The following is a 21,188-nucleotide window of genomic DNA, read 5'->3' on the forward strand; positions in this document are numbered from 1 at the left end:
AAGAGAAAGATAGAGAGCCGAAACAGAACTCAGGATCGTTGTCCGAGTCAATAATTCTCGCAGTTGCTTACAATTTTTTTTTCTGCAGAGCAAACAGTGAAAAATATATAAAATCTTTTAAGATTCTCATGTATATGTTATTTTTGTATAAAATTTTAATCGTTTCTCTTCTATACGAGTTTACGACTTTAAAATTTCTTCATACTTTGATCACGTAGTTGAGATCGAAATTGATAAATGATGCATTTAATTTACACGGTATTTTTCAATATTAATGACGAGTCGCGATCCGTCATATCTAAGTAGCGATGATCAACATAGGCGGCGGAGTTATACAATGTTGGCTTCCTCTCTATCTATTTTGGATCTCGACGCGTGCGACAAACGATCATGCGTCTTTCTTCGAATCCAAGCGTTCTTCCGCGTAAGCGCGCGACGACAACGATTACGCGCACGCGGTTGCATAATTAATTTGTCGCGCCACGTGTCACGCGTTAACTTTCGTCTCACGCGCATCATCCTTCCTCGCGTAATTTCAAACGAAGAGGGAATACTGATAGCGTGGATACTTATTCACCTACTACTCCCGCTATCTGCTACTCGTGCAGGAAAGAATATTTGTTCTCTCCAACACGCATATCGAATTACCATCGGACGTGATACCGTCATCGGCGGTGCTCGACTCAAATCGATCGAAAAACCGTAACAGAACGATGCCAGGATGTTGCCGCCGACACACGACGAATCGTTTGACAAGAAGGCACGCCCGTTGAAGCGTGAAATACGCTCGTTCGATACAAGGCACGTCGACTTGGTGAACAAATAGTTAATGCGTAAGAACAAATACTGACCGTTATTTCGCGAAAGCTTTAAATACAAAATTTTTATTTTTATCACAAAGACTTTTGACAAGAAATGAATATATATGAGTGTTTATATATCAATTAAAGATTAGCGACAACAATTTAATACTCGTACAAAAAAAGAATGCGTGAATAAATAAAGTATCCTCTCTCAAAAATTTAAATTTCTACAAGTATTCGCGAAGAAGCGACTAAAGTTGCAAATAAGGACCCGTAAAAGGATCGGCGCGACTGTGCATAGTGCGTGGCGTAATGAAACGTATAAGACGTGTATATATGTACATATATAAAGTTCTCTCCATCCCGGACCAGACCCAACCGCGGCGGTAATTGTTCGCGAAACTTGGCGCGATCGATTCCGCGGGCCGCGGAAGCTCGTTAGAAAACAAACCGTCGCGCAGCTCGGCGACAGAGAGAGAGAGAGAGAGAGAGAGAGAGAGAGAGAGTTCCAAGTAACACCTTACATACATACATACATACTCCGGGGAGAGCTCCCGGAGTCTACTCTCTCCCCGATCGGAAAGCCGATTTTCTCCCTCGCGATTCTCCGACGCGAATTTAATATCCGAGGCGCTCGGCGACGGTCCTGGCGCTCCCGCGTGAGTCCGTGTGTCAAAACCACCGCGCCCTCCCCTCCCCCTCCCCGGAGAGGGAGTTTCTTGCTGTAACTAACTACTCGCAAATTTATCGAGGCACCGACTCGAGTTTCTCTCGCCCGCCGTCGGCGGTTCTTGGGAAGATGCGTGGGCGGAGGCGCTGCCGCTCCCGGAGGTAACCGGGGAAACTTTCCAACAGTTTCGCTCCTTCCTCCCTCTCGTCCCTCCTCTGCCCTTCCCTTCGGGTTAAGGTAAGGCGACGTGTGTGCGAGTGGGTGGCGATGGAACAGCGCTCCGAGGACGAAGGGACCCCGCCGTCGCCGCGAACTTGTAGTTTATGAATTTATAGCGGCAGAAAGCAGCAACGGGGTGGCAAAGGCAACCGAGTTATGCACGCTCCAGTTTATTCCGTCTCGCCGTCGAGATTTTCCGCATTGAAATTTCCCCCCCTGATGGAAGAGGGGAGGAGGAAAGGAAAATTGCGTATAAGGTTTTGCAACGGCGGGTCCTTCTCCGATACACTTACGCTTACGTTCTCGTAAGGACGAAGAGTACACGCTCGCCATTAATGTCTTAAGTTCCAAATGCGTTTTCCCTTCTTCGGAGCAAAAGATATTCGTCACGAGATTTTTCGCGCGTCTGAGAGAAGAAGAAAAAGAGAGAGTGACAATAAATAGGCGGCAATGATTTTTCAACAATGTATCCCTATTCTGTTAATCTATTACTGAATTTTTTAATTACAGAATATTTTTTATAAAAAGAGTGTATTTTATTATATATATATTCTTTTACGAAAAGGGATATGACAAGGAGTAAACTCATGTTAAGAATCATTTATAAAAATTTTAAAGGAATAAGCAAAGTTACTTTGATCATCGCCAATGCTCGTATAGTCAGTGAAAAGTACAACATCACGCTACGATTGCGAGCTGTCGACGCAGGACGTAGCTGTACACACCTCCCGAGCTAGGTGCAGCTCGGAAACCAATGTAACCGCATACGCCTATTCCGTTTCCTGCTAAAACACGATGAGAGTTCCAATTACACAACGGATACCTAGAGCGAGCAGAGAAGAGCGCGCGTTCGCGTTAGTCGCACTTATACCTGCGCATTCAGCCCTACATATAAAAATAAAGAAACAAAAAAAAATATATATATATATATAATATCAATCAAACACGATGAGTATCAATTAATCAATAATCAAGTACATATAGAGCGGAGAGATAAAAGATACGCGCTCTTTCGTACATTTTATTTATTTTTTCTCAGTTGTAACACGATATATTTGAATATTTTCCACCGAGTAAGGAAAGAGCCATCTTTCCTCCGGACGATCCCGTAGGAAAATGCGCGGTTCTGCGAAGCGATTGTACACGTGCGTGTACCCGCGGGGTGCGTTACGTACACGCGACACCCCGACGGTGTCGGTGTTTCATGGATTCTGATACGGTCACGGTGACCGACGACACCTCCCCCTTCCCCTCGTGACACCGGGGTCTCGGATGCACCCACCGTGTCTCCGGTATGACACACTGAATGCGTGGGACGACGGATGCCTCTTCGGGAATCTTTATTGACCGTCTCTCCCTCCGGCGCTTTAATGCTTCTCTCGACTTCTACTCGCGCGTTTCGTGCTAATTAACGGGCAATTAACGTATCAATCTGACGTAATTTTTCATTGGCACGAAAATTGAGAGTTCAATTTTCGACGATCGCTAAGATGAACGATATAAAGTCACGCGCGCTCTCGATGCGAAGAAATTTTTGTTCATATTGTTGTATGATATATTTTTGTGTAAATTTTCTGTTTGAGCAATCGACGATAATTGTCGCGGCCGCCACAACAGCCGCGATCCGGCGACAACGATAAAAGGAAACCGACCGTTTCTCACGAGGCGGGCCAATATTTGGTCAATAATGTCAATAACCTCGCGCGCGTATACGAAACTCTCTCGACGCTCCTCGTCACTTTTACGTGTGTGCGTGCACGCGGGTACACGCGCACTGCACACGGGAAACACGCCACACGTTTTCCTGGTTGAACATGTGCATCGTGACTGGCCAGTTAACATCTCGACGACGCGGAACACCCTGAGTCATCGATGGAATCGATCCTTTGATGAAAGAATGTCGTACGAAAAAAAAAATTCGTCATGAAAATGATTTGATACCAAGAGTTGGCTACCAAGAGAGGTCTCAGATTTAAAAATCGAGAGTCTGATCAAATCATAAAAATTTTTTTGCATATTTACGTGACACTGATCCGTTAAATGTGAAAAGAATGTTATTTATAAGTGACAAACGTATCAAACGATTCGCTCCAAACTTATAATTTTAATTCTCCGTTTTAATCTTGGAGAGAAACGCGTGTCGTTCGCAACGCGCCTCTTTAACTTAAACGTTACGCAACGAGTCGAGATGTGAAAATTAAACCATCCGCCACAGTGTAATCCAAAAATTCATCTGTGTCAGGGGACAGGAAATCTTAGACGTTCCGTAATGGCGAACCATTAGCTCCCCATATCGACGAAGCCTTATGATATCAAATTGCGGGGACATTATGTGATTCCGTGCACTCCTATTAAATGTCACCATTTCCCGGGTGCACAGATAAGAACGCGTATAAAAGTGCGGGAAGACGCGTTAATAAGGCACGCTGACGAATCAATTAATTATAAACATAATTGAGTTCGTCCAAAGAAGAACTAAAATTTCTCGAAAACACGTTCAATGGGGGCGTAAGTTATCTCGAGAGTTCAGGTAAAAGAGGGAACCGTCACGGACCGAACCCGGCAAATTGCGCGGCAAAAACAAAGACCGCCGATAATTGCCGGATCAAAATATGCCGAAGAGTTTTGTCGAGAATTCTCCGATCTTTTCGAGCGGGGGCGGAGTGTTTACGGATAAACCCTCTAATTAGCCACGTGACGTAAGACAAACCATAAATCCCGACTCCATCGGAGGACGACGTTGCCGCTGTCATTAATTCTCCTGTATCTTCTTTTAGCTTAATATAACGGGACACATCGCGAAATAATCATCGACGCGGAACGATGTTTATTTTGCGGATACTCGTTGAAGCACGCTCGATTAAACGTCCGTCATGTCGGTAAATTCACGGTGAAATTTCGCCGAAATTGAAAAACCAACCGTCGCACACGTCGACCCTCCTCCTCCTCTCCGTCCAACGGTATCGGCCGCGCATTATATCGTTGAAAAATTTTGTTTCCGCCGCGACGCGAAATTACACGTTCAAACGGTACGCCGCGAATTCGAGAATTAAAGTTAGAAGGCCGCGACAGCTTGTCTCGCGTTTACTACCACGATAAATTATTCATGAATCCGCCGCGAGAAGCGAAAGGAGAGAACTCGCGTTGGCTTTACCTCGCAATACGACGCGCGGACGATGTCAATTTTTTCTCAAATATCACCGGTAGCTCTCGAAGCTGTCGTTTCGATTTGCCGAGGATATTCGCTCGACCAAGGCGGCGTAAAGAGGTTTCACTTTTGGCCTGGCTAATTATGCGCCGTCATAAATCGAAGATAAACCATGCCTGATGCACACACTTGTCCTCTCCGCATTATAAGATGCATCCCGTCACGTTGTACAATTTTTCGCGAATTTAATTTAGCGTAAATTCTCTACGACAAGATTTTTCTTTTTAACGAGAATTATAGGAGGTTATCGTCCTTTACATGAGAAACTTACGTAGAGCTTTTTAGATAAAATATCATAAAGTACATCAAAGAGTTAAATATCGAAGGGGGGATACATCGCTCGTAAACCATCGTGAAATATAGTGCCTGAGCGAGCGTGACGAGTAACAAGTGTCGCCGTTTAATTAGATGGTATAAATTGAAGACGTGTTCGCAAAGGATAGATCGACGTCATCGACGATGCTCGCCTCACTGACTCGCAAAACGACGATGCATAACGCACAAGCACGCACGCATCGTGGGCGCCGTTAAGCGCGGGATGTCAACGAGGGTTGTTGTCACCAATTAATGTACACGCGATGGCTTAAGATCACTCGAACGAAACGATCGGGACGTAAATAAATTTCCACTGAACTTTCACCTTTCGCAACTAAACCGTAATGAATGGCGGACTGTGACAAGCGAACGTTTTCAACTATCAAATGGATTTCGCAGGAGACGTAATAAATTACATATATCAACGATGCACAAATTTCGATAATTATTATAATTTAATATTCGGCTAATCCCTTTACTGTGCAAGCACATCGTGCTTTCACATGCATTTTTCCATCGATTTTAGCAAATGAGAGTAAATGAAATACGTCGTCAAAATAATTACGTATACGATTCATGCATATTTTTAATATTGTAGAGCATATCAATTTTAATATTATCTTATTTTCTATTTTAGAGAAGGAAATATATTACGGATAAATTACGTGTTTCGTAATATTTTTGTTTTCATGGTCGAACAGTCGCGTATAAGAAAGATTCCATCACCGGACCGTGCGTGAACTCAAGTTATTTCGATGCAACGGGACTCCTTTTTCAGGTAAGAGAGGCGACATGTACACGCGCATTAACGTGAATCCGATTCGCGCGCCTTATTGTACGCAGCGCGCCGTTATACCCCTCAAACGTGCCACCGGTACGAATTCGGGTGCCATTAACGGGCGCATTCAATTTCCACGGGATCGACAAAAGCGTCGAATTACAAATTCAAATCCCCGGCACGTGTGCCAAATACGCCGGAATTCTTTTCGCGCCAATCCACCTGTAAAATGTTGCGCGCGGTGTGCTTATAAACCATCGTTCTATTCCGGCGAAAATGAATTCCCGACCGCACAAAAGCAAGGTGGAATCGTGAAAAAATTTCACGCGATCAAATCATATTTCTCTCTCTCAAATTAATTATTATATATTTATAAAAATATTATATTATTCTCCCCCCCCCTCCGATCATACAATTAAAAAAATTAGTTTTATTTAATTAGAATTATTAAACTAATTATTAAATTAGAATTTTAAAAAATAGTTTTTATGTAATATAATTATCTTTTCTCGAACAAATTTTCTAAATTTGAACAATTTTTGTTATAGCTTTTTTTCTCTTATAGTGAATATACAACTCATTAAAAAGTTAACGGATGTTTTTCATGTCGTTAATTTGTTTCATACATTAAAAAATTCATGATCGGACAACGATTCTTTTCTAGTAATTAGAAGTAGTCTGTGTGTCCGCGGGCGATCGATCCTATCGCTAATTCGGATCCAACTACTAGCTGTCGAGCGCGCTCTTAAAGGGCACTCGAGTAATCGCCACCCACGTGTGCCAGACGGTACGAAAGTTCCGCATAGGCTCGCACCCGGAGACCAAGTAGTCGAGAGAGCGAGAGAGAGCACTCGAAACGTGTACCGAGCTTAATTAGGGGTACATCAGAAGTGGACGAGAGACCATGGACGTGCCACGTGTTTCTTCCAGGGCGATACGTTCGTTCATCGTATACATACACACACATACACGGATAAACTTTGCCAGTTCTCCAGATTGTTCGTGCATACGTGTGGACGCACATACGTACGTGTGAGTCTCGTTCTATGGACATGTTTGGCCGGGAGTGCCTTCTCCGACTCCGAAGTGTTTGCTCTCGTTGGTGGAACGAACGGTCGTTCGGTTTATCGGTCCGTCTCTCGGGCGCGCGAACCCCCCATAGAGAACGCCATAAGGGCCCAGACGGACGCGATACTCGACTCGTTCTTTCCGCACGAATCGCAACGAGGGTGTTTAGGGCTGCCGTGACCGGCCCGCGCGATTCCGGATGTGTGCGCTTTGCTATCAAGCTCGCAATTTCAGATCGATATTTGAGCCGGCGACAGGAAACAGCAGTATATTTTCTCGTTACGCGAAAATATTTGTGTAAGTATTTAATGTAAAACCCGGCTTTTTTTTTTATCGTAATACTTGTTTAAAATTGTAAAATTCTAGCTCATACACACACGCTAAAATGATTCGTTTATCATGAAACCCGATTTGATTATTTTTCGCGAAAATTCATCCGCTGTCGAGTTTGACAATATAAATACACAATTCACCGCAATTTAACGCAGTCTATATCGTCGGGAATTATTTTTGCATTTTTAACATCGCTTCAACAGCTCTGCATGAATACGTTAGTTGGTTCTCGATTGAGTTTATGACTATATAAAAATCATAGCACGCACACGAGCTGACATAACTACTACCAGAAATGCGATAAAATGTTACGATCAAACAAACGAGTAATTATTTTTATCATCGTTTCGAACGATTATCCTGTCAATTTCGGTAGAGAGTCGAGATCCGCCGATGTATCAGCGAGCGCAACGACAACAAATTAAGTAAGAGCCGTGATTCACACACACACAAAGTAAATCGCGGCGAATGCGAGAGGGAAATCCGAGTGAAGTAACATGGGGGGTTGAAAAGCGAATGAAAACGGCGTTCGAATAGATTGCTAGCCAGAAAGGAATTTATTAGGCTGGGAGAGTACACTCGCAATAAACCGGGTGTCATCGGAATCTACGAGGTTGGTTACGACGATGGTGGCAACTACCAGACACCCGCAGCCACCGGCGGCCACCGTTGCTGGTTAGCCGTCAGTGGCTGCACCGAGCGAGATGATTTAATGCCCGGGACTGCCCCACCCTGGAATGCGCGAGATTTTCAAAAATAATATCGAGCATCCGCAATCCGTTCCGAAAGATATCACGCGCTATCCGAATACATTATCGCGTATTATCCTCGTCAGCGATTTTTCGATTAAATCTGCGTTTTGGTATTGTGGAAATATCTTTTTCTCGAGATCTGTGTGTGTCTCGAATTAAGTAAAGATAAGATGCGATTTGTTACCTCAATTAATAACAATCCCCACCACGAGAAATCATTTCAAATATATAACGTAACTAAGTACATAATTTACTACTATAATCCAGAATTTTTATTGATCTCATCAATTAACAGAAAGTTAATATTAAAAATGAAAAGTACTTAATTAATGTTATATTAACATCTTTACTTGCGAAAATCACTCGCAGCAAATCGTAAACAAAAAATCATATAATAATAATATATGAATTGTTATAATTAATTGCTCAAAGATATGCAAATAGAGTCTAAAAATATTAAATTTTTATAAATGCATCAATATAGAATACTATAATCATATAACAATCAAATGTTTTTGTCCAAAATGAAAGGCTAATAATATTAGCTTGATATTAAATTATTTTCCGAATTAATTGATAGAGAAAGAAAAATTCTCATTAATCCGAATTTATTATTATTTATTATTATTCGTGAAACAAGTTTAAAAAATAATAAACACGTTACATATTACACAATAATAACTGAATTATTACCGCGAAGATAAGCGAGCAATTAATTTTACAAATAACGAATTAACCAAATTCTGATTTACTGACCTGCCTACAGTTGCTTTAACATCGTTCGATGTTTCTCCTTCTCATCTCTTGTTTATTCTCTCCTTTGCTGCTGCTTCGTGGCACTCACTCGCGAAAACACTAATTACGATCGTTCGCGTAAACTAATCAGATGATCGCCTGGCACTTTATATAGTGTCCTCAATATCATACAATTATACTATACTATATACTATATACTTATACTATAATTTTATCTTGATACCACGTTAATGGCTAATTACGATGTGATAATCGCGAAAATTAATCGACGGCTGACAATCTTTAAATATTCGATATTATCGTTTGGCAAGTTTAAGGTTATGTTCCAAAACATCCTTTCCAAGGAAAATTTACTCGATGACCTGCTTGAAGCCAATCGGAAACGCTCAAAAAAGTTTCGAAACTATCAAGTAAAATTTTCCTCGGGGAGAACTGTTTGGAATATAACCTTAATACGCAAATACTTGTCGCACAGAGACTCGCGTCCTTCCCCCCCTCAAGTTCTGCCGCGCGAATGATAATAAGACCGTCGCACGTAAGTAATAGCGCGTTAAAAGTTATTGAATGTTTACAATGTATAGTTTAACGCTATTATTTATGCTATTATTTACGTAAAGTATAGTGTGGAACGTTTAAAATATGAAACCATCGCGCACGTATATGTGTCGTATTATCTCCCGGAATACGATCGTGACATCTAGTAGATACTAGGAAATACTAATCGTGATTATTTCGTATGAATAATTGTGGAGATTGTTAGCTCGTACAATTAATTAACTCCCGCGATTGACTAATTATAAGCGTTTCGAGCCAATGGCTATTTATCCAGATAAATATTGAGGACACGATCTATATTTCAAGTAAGAATGACAAGAGAAAGGAATTATTAAATTATATCGTTTCACTGCGATATAAATACGAGCGATAATTATTTCTTTAATGATATTTGGATTCGAATTATATTACGATTTCTATCTCTCATTTTCAGATTGATAACGCGCAGTAATACGAATTCAAATAGCGAAATGCCACGATATATCTCATCGCGTCTGTGAATAATTAATTTGAAATTCAAGAACTTCTATAATTTATTCGATCATTTTGTGACAGCTATCGAGATTTTATCGACGAGTATTCGCGCCTTGTTGCCATTAACTGTATAAGATTCTTTATCAAAATATGTAGATTTTTGAAAAATATTTTCGAAAAATATATAGGAAGAAGGGGGGTTTTCGAAAACAATGAAAGATCCTTGAAATCCTCCTCAGAACAGGAAGAAATTCAAAAAATGTGGTCCAAATAAAGAACATCCGCGTAGCGCGTCAGAACACGTCCGTTCCCATCCACGGGCGACAACAAACTGTCGAATATTCGTACGTATTAATTTTGTAGCACGTTAAATGTTTTTTACTGTCTTCAATGGATTAACTGTTACGCATTCCTCGCGATGTAGACAAACGCTATTATAAACAATCGCTTTGTTGACATTCCTGCGGCGAAGCTCGAGCACGAAGGACATTCCTGCGGCGAAGCTCGAGCACGAAGGACGCAAGACTCTGTGCGTCGTTGTATTATTTCTCGAAATATAATTTCGACAAATATCAAGTGCCAAATACGATCAACGAAAAATTAAAGATTGTCAGCCAGCGGGAGTAATTAATTCTCGCAATAATCGTGTCTCTGAATTAATCGTACTGTCCGAATAAAGTTGCCGATGCCATTTTTCGATTTCTTACTCATTAATAAAACATCGCGGACACATAAAACGATTTGTTTCATTATGGCAATACGTATAATTAATAAATACAGTCGTTATTAATTCCGCATTTTAATGTTTCTCCATTGCCAGTCGAATATTCGATCTTATATATCAATGATTTCGTGAAACTCGTATTTTATCGAATTTAATCGCGCGAGTTAATAAAACAATAGTATATTCTTAGACTATATATAATTATTTATTTTTATCTTGTGTTATAATAAGAGATAAGAAAATACGTACGTATACTATCTGTTAAAAATAGAGATAGACCATATACGGTCCATTACAGATAGAGATAGCAATGTAAATGCGACGCAACTTTCAATGCCGAATCATAACTTCGTGTAATAGTTTTTGGTTTTCGCATAATTTTGTCACTGTATAAAATAAAATACATCGCGTGTGAGATAAACTGAGAATATTATGTAAAGTGCGATCGTCGTATTCTGGTGATTAGTGCGCGCGTGATCATAATTAATCGTTTTCGCACAAATGAATGTCGTGTGAGTGCCATAAAGGAGCAACAAAGGAGACGACAAACAAGAGAGAAGATGGTCCAAAAAGGCATTAAAAGACAGCAACCATGAGGTAAGCAATTTATAAATTTATTAATTTAATATTTATCATTTGTAAAATTAATTTCATTTATTTTCGCGATGATAACTCAATTTACATAATTGTGTAATATGTATAAAATATTTTAGATCTCTTCTTCTAAAATATATTCTCAAAATATCATTTAAAACACTTTATATTACAAATTAAAAACTCATTTCATGAGCATTAAATTTTTGAGTAATATCCTGAAAGCAATTCGTCCAAAAAACATTTTAATATTAAAATTTAAAAAAAAACATACATTAATTTTTTTAATATACTTTGTTCTTGTAAGCTAAAACATCACCACACTTTTTTTTAATTGTAAGTTAAACGATAGGCAATAAATTCGGTATTAAACAATTTTCTCGAAAACAATAAATTTGGAAAACATTTTAATATATTAAAATCATAGAAGAGTAATTAATTGCATTAACATAATTTTAGCAATATAGTGCTCGGCGAGTTTTTAATTAATTTTTAAAATTATTTCGCGAGTAGCAAATTCATAAATATTTCGGTAGCAATTAATTGTTAACAATATTGTTAACATTTTACTCTTCGTCACTTTACCATGTTACATGATTATAGTATTTTGTATATGTGTATTTCTACGTAACGTGTTGCATCTATAAAAATATAAAATTTTTTATCTCTTTCTTTATTATAAATTTTCAGCTAATTGACAATAAATTCGGAATTAAAACAACAAAATTAGCTTTTAATTAAGTTATAGATAAATTCCATTTCTCCATGTATGTACGTGTATGTGGATAAGGGTACTAAGTTAATGAAGATCGATTTTTTGTAACTTTTTGAAATTAAATCTGGTAATTAGATTTTAAATTAAAGTCTTGAATGAGGTAAGAGATAAATTCCCTCTCGCCACGAGTATTCTTAACGCAGATTTATCAAGATTTTTCTAAATGTGTTTATTTGATTTTATTTGATTTTTTTTATTTTTTTTTTTATATAGAATATATAAACATTTCATCATGATAGTTTTGCAAATCATTTAATCGATGCTAAATAGCGCAATATTTCAACGTTAATAATCAATGTTTCATTTTTAACATAAGACATTTAAATAAAAGAATTTTAAAGGTACTTTTAATCGAAAAATTTTAATATGATAATGCTGCGATTATCATAAACTCATCTTTTTTACAGATAAATAATCGACCAATATCATTTCAATGTTCGACAATAGTCTAATAGTGCGGTCAGTGAATGAACAAGAATGGTAAGAATTTGAATGCGGCCCTGAGAGTAGCAACCGGCCTGCGTCGAGGACACCAGGTACGAATATATTAAAGGTTCTGTTCCCAACGGGTGGCTGCCGGCCGTGTCCGGACGTGTCATATTAGGATAACCAGGTCTCCAGGATTCCATACCTCGTCCCCCGCTTCGTTTGCGACGCGAGGATCCGGCATGATACACGCGCAGGTGTGTGAGGGGTTATTAAAATTCTCGAATCTCGAACTGTGCGGCCTCTCTTCCGTTTTCCAGTTCGTGTTCATAAATTATTCACTATTCTCTTCGACATCGGGAGTTTTCGAGCGGTCTCCATACAGTATTCCAGTCATCCGCAGATCACATACGTATTAACTCCTATTGTTAACTTTCGAGATACTATTTAAAAAAAGAAGCGCCAGTCGCGAAGGCTTGCTTTCGGGAAAATAAAAAAGGGAGAGAAGGGAGACGAGACGCTGGAGATCGATATTACTGCTTTCTCGCGTCGAATGGTAACACTGTGTTTCAAACCGTTATCCTCTAATTGCCTAACAGAACATTTCCGAGATACATATCCTAGATTGTCGGATATCGCGCGTTCGTGTTTCAAACAGGGCCGATACCGGATCGTCGAGACACCACTGACATCTGGCCCGATATAGGTGACAAAGAACCTGGCTAATCGTGGTAAGCCGACCAGTAAATTAGCGCTGGTAGGGTTGTCCGTGAAACCGGTAAGCGATGAATCGGCACGGACGACCACGAAGGCCGTCACCGAATCTTTTAATGGGCATTCGCATTTTTCAACTTCCCACGTTTAGCTGGACCCGGGTATAGACTCGTCCCTAAGCCATGTGCGCGCTCGTAAATTAGATTTTTGCGACGATGATTTGTTTGGCCGCTATACCGCGCCTCGTCGCCGAGAATCGCAATAATGATGAAGAAAAAAGAAATGTTCAGAAACACACACATCTCAAACCACCTATTTATAGAAACAGATTTGGAAAATTTAAAAAAGATTTCAAAACTATTCTAAAGCGAATTTTACGAAAGAGAAGAAATAAAATAAAGTGTATATTAAAATTAATTATTTGATTGCACCGTTTAAGATATCATAAAATTTTTTAGATTTTTTAAAGTCTCGTCTCATGTTAATCGACAGACATATTATATTTGCGCTGTCGTTAATTGATATACGTTTCATATAATATTCATATATTGCCAGTAATTACGTTCATAATGACATTAATTCCAAGCTGAAATGCAATTAAAGCGCGGAATACTAAGTCAAGTTAGTCGAATAAATTTAACTTTGAAGCTTTCACATAGTCTCTGAAAATCGTAAAGTAATCGGAGAATATTTAATCGGATTGTATACGCAACGCATTAAATCATCAAATTTAATCTGTGCATAGCACAAAAAATTTGCACGGTTCATCAAAAACACATTACTTTAAAAAGAGAAAAGCTGGAAACAAGGAGACGTATTAAATTAAAGCCACAAATCCATCAATATAATTAAAATAAAAATGCTAGAAAATAAAAAAGAGAAGAATGATTTAGAATCCATGAAAAAAATGTTTTACTAAGGACTCACGTCGAGCGAATTCGCTAAAGGCAATTTCACCCCGAGCAGTGAACTGCGTAAAAGCGCTACAAACGCGCGTATTGTCGAGGAAAGGCTGGTCGAATTCCGTTAAATATACGCATAATTACCCCCCGTGTTCTCGCGCATTCGTACAATTTGTACAAACGCTCGTATGATCCCATCGATGTCGCTCGCGAGCCGCCGTCAAAGGGGAACGATGGTTTATTAAGAGAGAAATAGGGGGGAGGGGGGATTAATATCGAAATGTACCACCAGCGGCGATAACTCCGACTGTCTTTGATGTCGCATCTCGTTCTGTGTCACGACGGACAATAAAATGGCCGAATGGAATCTCGTTTTCACGCCCGTTTGCTACAGAGACACGCGAGTAGCCTCTCCCGGATTTCTACGAGTAAAGCGCACACGGTCACCGGAAATGCATCCGGCCGTGATCGTTGTTGGCGAATGATTTATAATAACGTTAATAATCGTACGGTAGAGAGAGCGGATAAATCTTAGGTGTTAAAAATAAAATATACGCCATATCCATATTTATATACCTACACTATTCAGAGAGAGAGAGAGAGAGGGAGAGAGATGATGATGATGTATTGCGCAGAAACGTGAAAAGATAGTAATACTTAACTGGAGAATTTATGTACCTCATAATAATTATACTAGAAATAATTATTTCACGCTTAGAATCTCAAGATTGTTTCTCGTCACTCGTGCATTATACTTTTTCTATGCCGAGTGTATTTTTCTCAGCGAAAATTCAGACTGTTTCTTAATTTAATTTACTTATAAATGTGTATGATATATAAATGCTAACATTTAATTTTTACTTTACAATAGAAATGTCAATAACTTCATTCTTTAATAATAAATTTTACAAATTCCCTTTTTTATTCGAATTATCGATTTATGGTTTACTTTAATGTATCAAATATATTTAATATCGAGTAGATGTTAAAGTAATTTCGATCGTAAAAGCATTGTAAATGGGATCCGTGTTTTCTTGTCCGTTTCTCCGGTAACGGTAATAACCGAGGAAGGAATCGAAACTTGTCCAGCGGGACAAATCGCCTTCCTCAAGACGATACACGAGCATATCTGAAATTCCGTGGAATCGACGATCGATAATCTGGCCGGATCTTTTGTTCGGTGGCGCGTGCCTCCGCTTCGACGATGTGAGTTAGGCAACAGACTGTAGATTTACACCTTCCGCCACGTGGTTATAATCCTTACGAGGCGGAAATGGCGTCAAGCTCTCTCGGCCACGAATACGAGTAATATAGTCATCAATTTCGCGTGTAAATGAGATTTCTCATAATCTAATTAATTTATTGCAAAAAAATACGAGTTCGCGTAAGTTTTAAAGAGTATGAGTTAGAAATACACAGAGACGTCGCGACATTGAACCGATAGAAATTATTGAGAAATTTACAGTAAAAGTTTAAAGAGAGGAAAATTAATTGGAATACTTTGTTACAAAGCGATGTAACTTTTTATTTGGAAAGAAATATAACGGTGACGTGAGACAGAACGAGGGAGAATGGATCGGAAATATCAGCGGTTAAAGTTCGAAGCGGGTAAAGTTTCGCGTATCATTCTTCCGGCCAACTTTAATTCCGACCAGGCCACTAGAGCGATTTCTTCGAGAAGACGCGATTTATTCGAGCCATTTGTGACCCGGCACAGAATCGATAATTGCCAGATGGAGTGAACATTTTTATTTACTACTCACGCGGCCCATGATTGGTTAAAGTTATATCGACAATTCTCTTAGGTGTCTACGTGAACGAAGTTGAAAATATCGTTAGCGAATTGAAGAGAAAGAATTTCACTTAATATTTATTCCTTCGAATAGAAAGAGCAATCACACACAACAATAAAAATTATTACATCTTATTAATAATTTTCTAAATTAAAATTTTTTGAAAATTTCAAATTTTTGACCAATCAATCGTCGAAAAAGTAGCGCAAATACAGAGATTGTAAATCATTCGATCAAGCGAAGAAAAAATTTTGCTAGGATCCTTAACTCTTGAAGTTTCATTTAAACAAGTCTATATCTTGTCTCCTGATCTTAATCCCTCTGACAGAACAGAATGCGGATATCGCGAATCGACGAAAGCCATTTTTCTCTCCCATCCGTTGCCCCCGAGTGCGAATTCTGATTGGATCCGGCCACGTCGAGCGCATGCGTGACCACGCGCTCCATGCGTATATATCTCACTTAATGCGTCGGAATCAAACGCGCGTGCGCTGCGATGCGTTCCGCGTACGCGCGAAAGAGACACCGATAAGCAAGAGGCCGTTCACTCATCTCTGGCAATTAGCTGCCAAAAATTCACTAGCCCCTAATTAGATTGAGAAGAGACTTCGAAAGATAGAGGGGTGAAAGTTCACGAAAATAAAAATGCAATAAATATAAAAATTTCTGTCTCCTAATCTATCTATCTTTCTTAACAATTCGCTCAATTCCGTACGCTTAATCACGCTTGAGATGCGCCTTAATTAAATGCGAACGTGCGATAGAGAAGGAAAGGTATGAGAGAAGGAAAACGTATATAAGAGAGCGTGTCGAGGAGAAGGAAAGGAGATTTTATTATGTGCGTGCGTGCGCGCGAAGAAGAGAAGTGCCAAGAGGAAGGTGCGAAATCACGCTTCCGCGACTTCTTTCTCCCGCGCCGGGAGGGTGCGCTTAATTGCGAGTTTAAGTAATTAGTACACAAAGTGGGACTTCGACGAGAGGGCCTTCTCCGCGGTTCACCTTTTTCCGCTCACCCCTTCCTCCCTCTCTCTCTCTCTCTCTCCCTCCCTCATTCGATTCCCTCCTGCATATTCGACGACGATCGCGTGTCGTCGCTTCTCGTAGCGCGTAATAATTGTTATACGACGGTGTCATATAATGATGTAATACACAGAGACACAAGCTGATGCGACTCGTTACGTGTTGCGAGATATAATATCGCGCGGGAATTATCTCGAAATTAGCAGGTTTCCCTTACGATGGAGAATCATGCGTGACTTAATGAAGATGTTTACCGTGAAGAGTACATCGACGAATCGTCACCTATCAAACGATACGTGGTTTCATAATAAGCGGTGGACCTAATTTTTCAAGTAATTAACGCTATCGTAAGACACGATTATATTTGCGATCAGAAATTTGTTCTGCGTCAGAAGCGCGTGTGTTAGATGTATCGTCACCGCGAGTAATTATAGCCTCGGGCGTAATGTCTTAATTTCCAGGTAGGACTGCGACACCATATGCACCATTTGTGCTAACCCGTCTCTTATCGCGTGCAAATGTTCAACACTTGCCTGAGGAGATAAGGTACGTCGTATTATCGTGCAGGAATGTCCGGCTCGGTGAATCGTGATGATGGCAACTTCGCAAAATATAGATGTCACGAAGAAAATCGCGATCGTTTCGAGATACATCGATAACGAGACGTTTACGAATCGTTCTCTTGCGAGAGGCTCTCGACAGTTTTTCCTCGATCTTCGTCTCGCTTCAAAATGGCCGCGCGTACGTATGTACACTCGACGTCACGAATATTTTCACGTTTGCAGTTAGCTATTTTCGAGTCACATCTAGATATTGACGCATCATGTTGAAGAATTGGCAATCTTATCACAAAAAACGGGAGATATAAAAAGAATTTTTATTACATTCTGTTAATCTTATATTTAATCATAATGGAGTTCAAACAGCTGTCAAACTAATCGTTACAAAATTGCCGAATCCACAGTCATGATGTAAGAGTCGTGAGTATCTAGACGAGCGATGCGTTTCGTCCCGAAAGTAGCTATCTTCGAGCGTGAAGGCACTCGTGAGACCGACACTCGAGTTGTACGTACGTACAGCCTCCTTTCGAAATCCCACGCGCACGCATTTCGAATACTCTTTCGCGTGACCCATTATGACCGCGGCGCGAGAAGCAAAGCGCAACGAGAATGAAAGAAAAAAAAAGAAAAAGAGAAACGGAACAAGAGGGAGAGAAAAAACGCACGATTTGTCACTCACGACGTCATGCTTATCCGCGCGATACATCACGAAACGGCGCGCACAGTTGGCCGTAATTAATCAACGGTGCAGCGATAAATAATTAAGATTCGAGCCGCGCGATCGCCTCATTAATTATCGCCGCGTGCGGTGACACACGTGACACTCTCTACGAAGTAGAGGCGTTTAAAGGCGCACAACTCGCCGCGGAGTTATTTTCTTTTTCTCGCCGTTTTTTTTTTTTTTTTTTCGCGTTCGCGTGATAAGACGTCTCTTGAAACGAGCGGGACAAACGAGAGTACGCGAGGATTGTGTCGAGATATCGGGTCGGCGGCAGGTACATTCGCGCTATCGAGAATTAATTACGTTATCTTAGCGTTGACACTCTGCGTGTTCGATTCTTATCAAACGTGCTTCCGTCGCGATCTCTCAAACATCCAAAAGTATATTCTCAGCCCGATCTATCCGATCGGAATTATCGTAAAATCGTCGTTTATCTCTCCGTCCCGAGACAAAGTCTTGTTCACAGTAAAAATGATGTTAATCACTTATTCATGATAACATAATTGAACTTCGTCTTGGATGTATCGCAAGAAATTGCCGCCGTATAATGTCAAGGAAATAATTACAATTCTACAATCTAGAGATTCAATTTCTATGACTTGACGCTTTACTCCAATGATGAAAAAAAAAGGAAAAGAAAGGATACGATATCCATCGTAAATTAAAATCTTTAATTCGCAATCGACACGTCAATTATCTACTTTATAAGCTCCTATTGTCCTTCTCGCTTCTTAAGGTTACAATTTACCGCGTCGTTATCGCGAAAAACTATCCGTTCCGGCCGCATACCTCCTCTTCTAAAGTACAGAACGAGAGGATTCAAGTCCGCATAGCGACGTTGAAATTTCATTCAACGCGCTCGCGTAAAACGCGACGCCGTTTCCACGCCAACAATACCGCGCTAATTATCGTCGTCGGAGCTCGCGACAAAAATTACACGCCGCTGTCACACCTGGTCGGAAGGCGCAGGCAGGTATTCGAGTACCTAAACCCGCGCAACAAATACACACGCACGGAGTCGCGGCGCGTTTCTCTGAGCGGTGCGGTGGACATACACACACACACACACACACACACACACACATACATACACAATGACACAATAAATACGACGTCCACGTCGAGCGGCTCAGGTTAACGGTGTGAGACCCGGAGCGAGGCGAGAGAGCTGATGAGAATATAATTGCAAAGTCATTCATCAGGCATCGCGCGGCATGTGTGTACGTGAATTACGTTAGAACGGAGCGCATGCGAGGCTCGGTCGCGCGAGAAAGCAGCCATCGATATCGTACTTGTACGCGCGTACCGTGAGAGCGCGAATTACGTATATACGCGGGCATTCCGCGGAATCATCGAATTCCAGGGACGGAAACGCGCGACGCGCGTTCCAACGCGCGCTTCTTTTTTCTGTCATCTCCGCCGATCGAGAAGAAGCGACAAGGTATGGCGCGCGAGCGGTATAATCGATATCGGATAGTTTGAATATGCCCGAGCGAAGAGACGGAGATGCGAGAGATTATGCTTCATATATTCTTATATCCGTGAAATTAGATTATGTACAGGGTGTCTCGTAATGTGTGAAACTCAGATAAATTGGATGATGTATATTGACAATATTGAAATACTCCGTCAGGGAATTGAAAATTGAAAGATTGCAAGCATCCGAAAGACGTTTGAAAAATTCGAAAAAAATAAAATCCATATTTAATAACGTGCATATAGATGCAAGTCATTTTGAGCATTTCTTGTGTATGAAAATAAAACAGTTAAAGATTTCTAGAATACAAAACTCGTCATAACTCGCGGAGACAAGATCAAACGAGGCATATGTTTGTATGAACATCTTTTCCAAAGAATATCAAATTTTTTCTGAAGAAATTCGAAGAGATTCATACATTTTACGAAAAAGAGACAATCTCTAAGTTCGTTTTATATACCCATACGTTCTCCTCTATTGTTTTGAATCGTACAATTAATTGTCATTGAATATTCTGCGCGTTTACGTAAAATAAATTGCGCGCCAGTATGTGACGGGCATCTCCGCGTGAAATCGGACTTAAACACTCGACGACCGGAGAATGGAAAATTGCATAAGAATCTGCGACTCGCGCCACACAAATATATGCAACTTCGAATGTAACCGCGATATTTTTACGCGAAGCCCGAGAGGATTTTTTTATCAATTCTCGCGGCTTCAAACATCGCGCTAATTGACGCGGGCGATGCAAAATTACGTCACGATTCTGTCACGTGCAAGATGCACATGACACAGACGATGCACAGACTTCGATGCTTGAAAGATATTTAATATGTTTAAAAAAAATTTATTTATTCAAATATCGAAACACGGTGATTAATTGATCATCCTTTTTTTTTCTTTAATAAAGCCGACTGTCACGCGTGGCATTTCTTATGTCTTATAATCAATCTACATATATAAAATAACAAAACAAAGTTATAAATACGTTCTTTTGTAACGATAAATGTAAAAATAGGTTTATAGATTAATGTCCGGCAATGTGATAAAAAACTTAATGAAAATGTAACGACTCTCATTATACGCCGCACGATTTAAACACGACTAAGAGTCAAATGATATAAATGCGATTTACTTCGGAAATTGAGAAAATCAGATTTATACGCGATCGTGAATCTCCGAATTACAGTATTCATTACGGATTAATCGAGAGTGGCCGTTACCGAAAAAAAGCCGTCGTCGTCTTCCGACACATTCGTGACATACCACCGATACGCTCGACGCGAACAAAGCTAGAGAGCGGTCCAGGACGTTTACAGCCGCTAAGCGATTACACGGCACGTCGTTGAGGGACTAAGGCCTCGGTATATTGAAAAATTACGCTCTTACGTAATTAACGGCCGAAAAGTCCCGTCGAGATGAATGCCGGGGCGCGCGCGAGAGAACCGCTAATTCCCACTCTCCGTCGCCGGACAACGCACGGACATGGGTCTCCCTTTCCCCGCGTGTTCTTTTCTTTCATTTTTTATTCCCCCCCCCCCCCCCCCCCCC

At 40.3% G+C, this 21,188-nt stretch overlaps 1 protein-coding gene and 1 long non-coding RNA gene across 3 annotated transcripts in view; one reads left to right on the forward strand and one right to left on the reverse strand.

Moving 5' to 3' along the window:
* Positions 1–21,188, reverse strand: part of LOC115239204 (transcription factor Sox-2-like) — a 103,725-nt gene that overhangs the window by 64,036 nt on the left and 18,501 nt on the right. The gene's annotated exons all lie outside the window — the stretch shown is intronic.
* The window catches only part of LOC115239207, an 18,583-nt gene continuing 7,533 nt past the window's right edge, over positions 10,139–21,188 (forward strand). The window contains exons 1-2 of the long non-coding RNA XR_003884602.1: positions 10,139–11,252; positions 12,432–12,707. This is a non-coding gene — a long non-coding RNA (uncharacterized LOC115239207). The remainder of the gene's footprint in view (positions 11,253–12,431; positions 12,708–21,188) is intronic.

Source organism: Formica exsecta, unplaced genomic scaffold, assembly GCF_003651465.1.
Source record: "Formica exsecta isolate Colony F162 unplaced genomic scaffold, ASM365146v1 scaffold365, whole genome shotgun sequence".
In the NCBI taxonomy this organism is placed as follows: Eukaryota; Metazoa; Arthropoda; class Insecta; order Hymenoptera; family Formicidae; genus Formica; species Formica exsecta.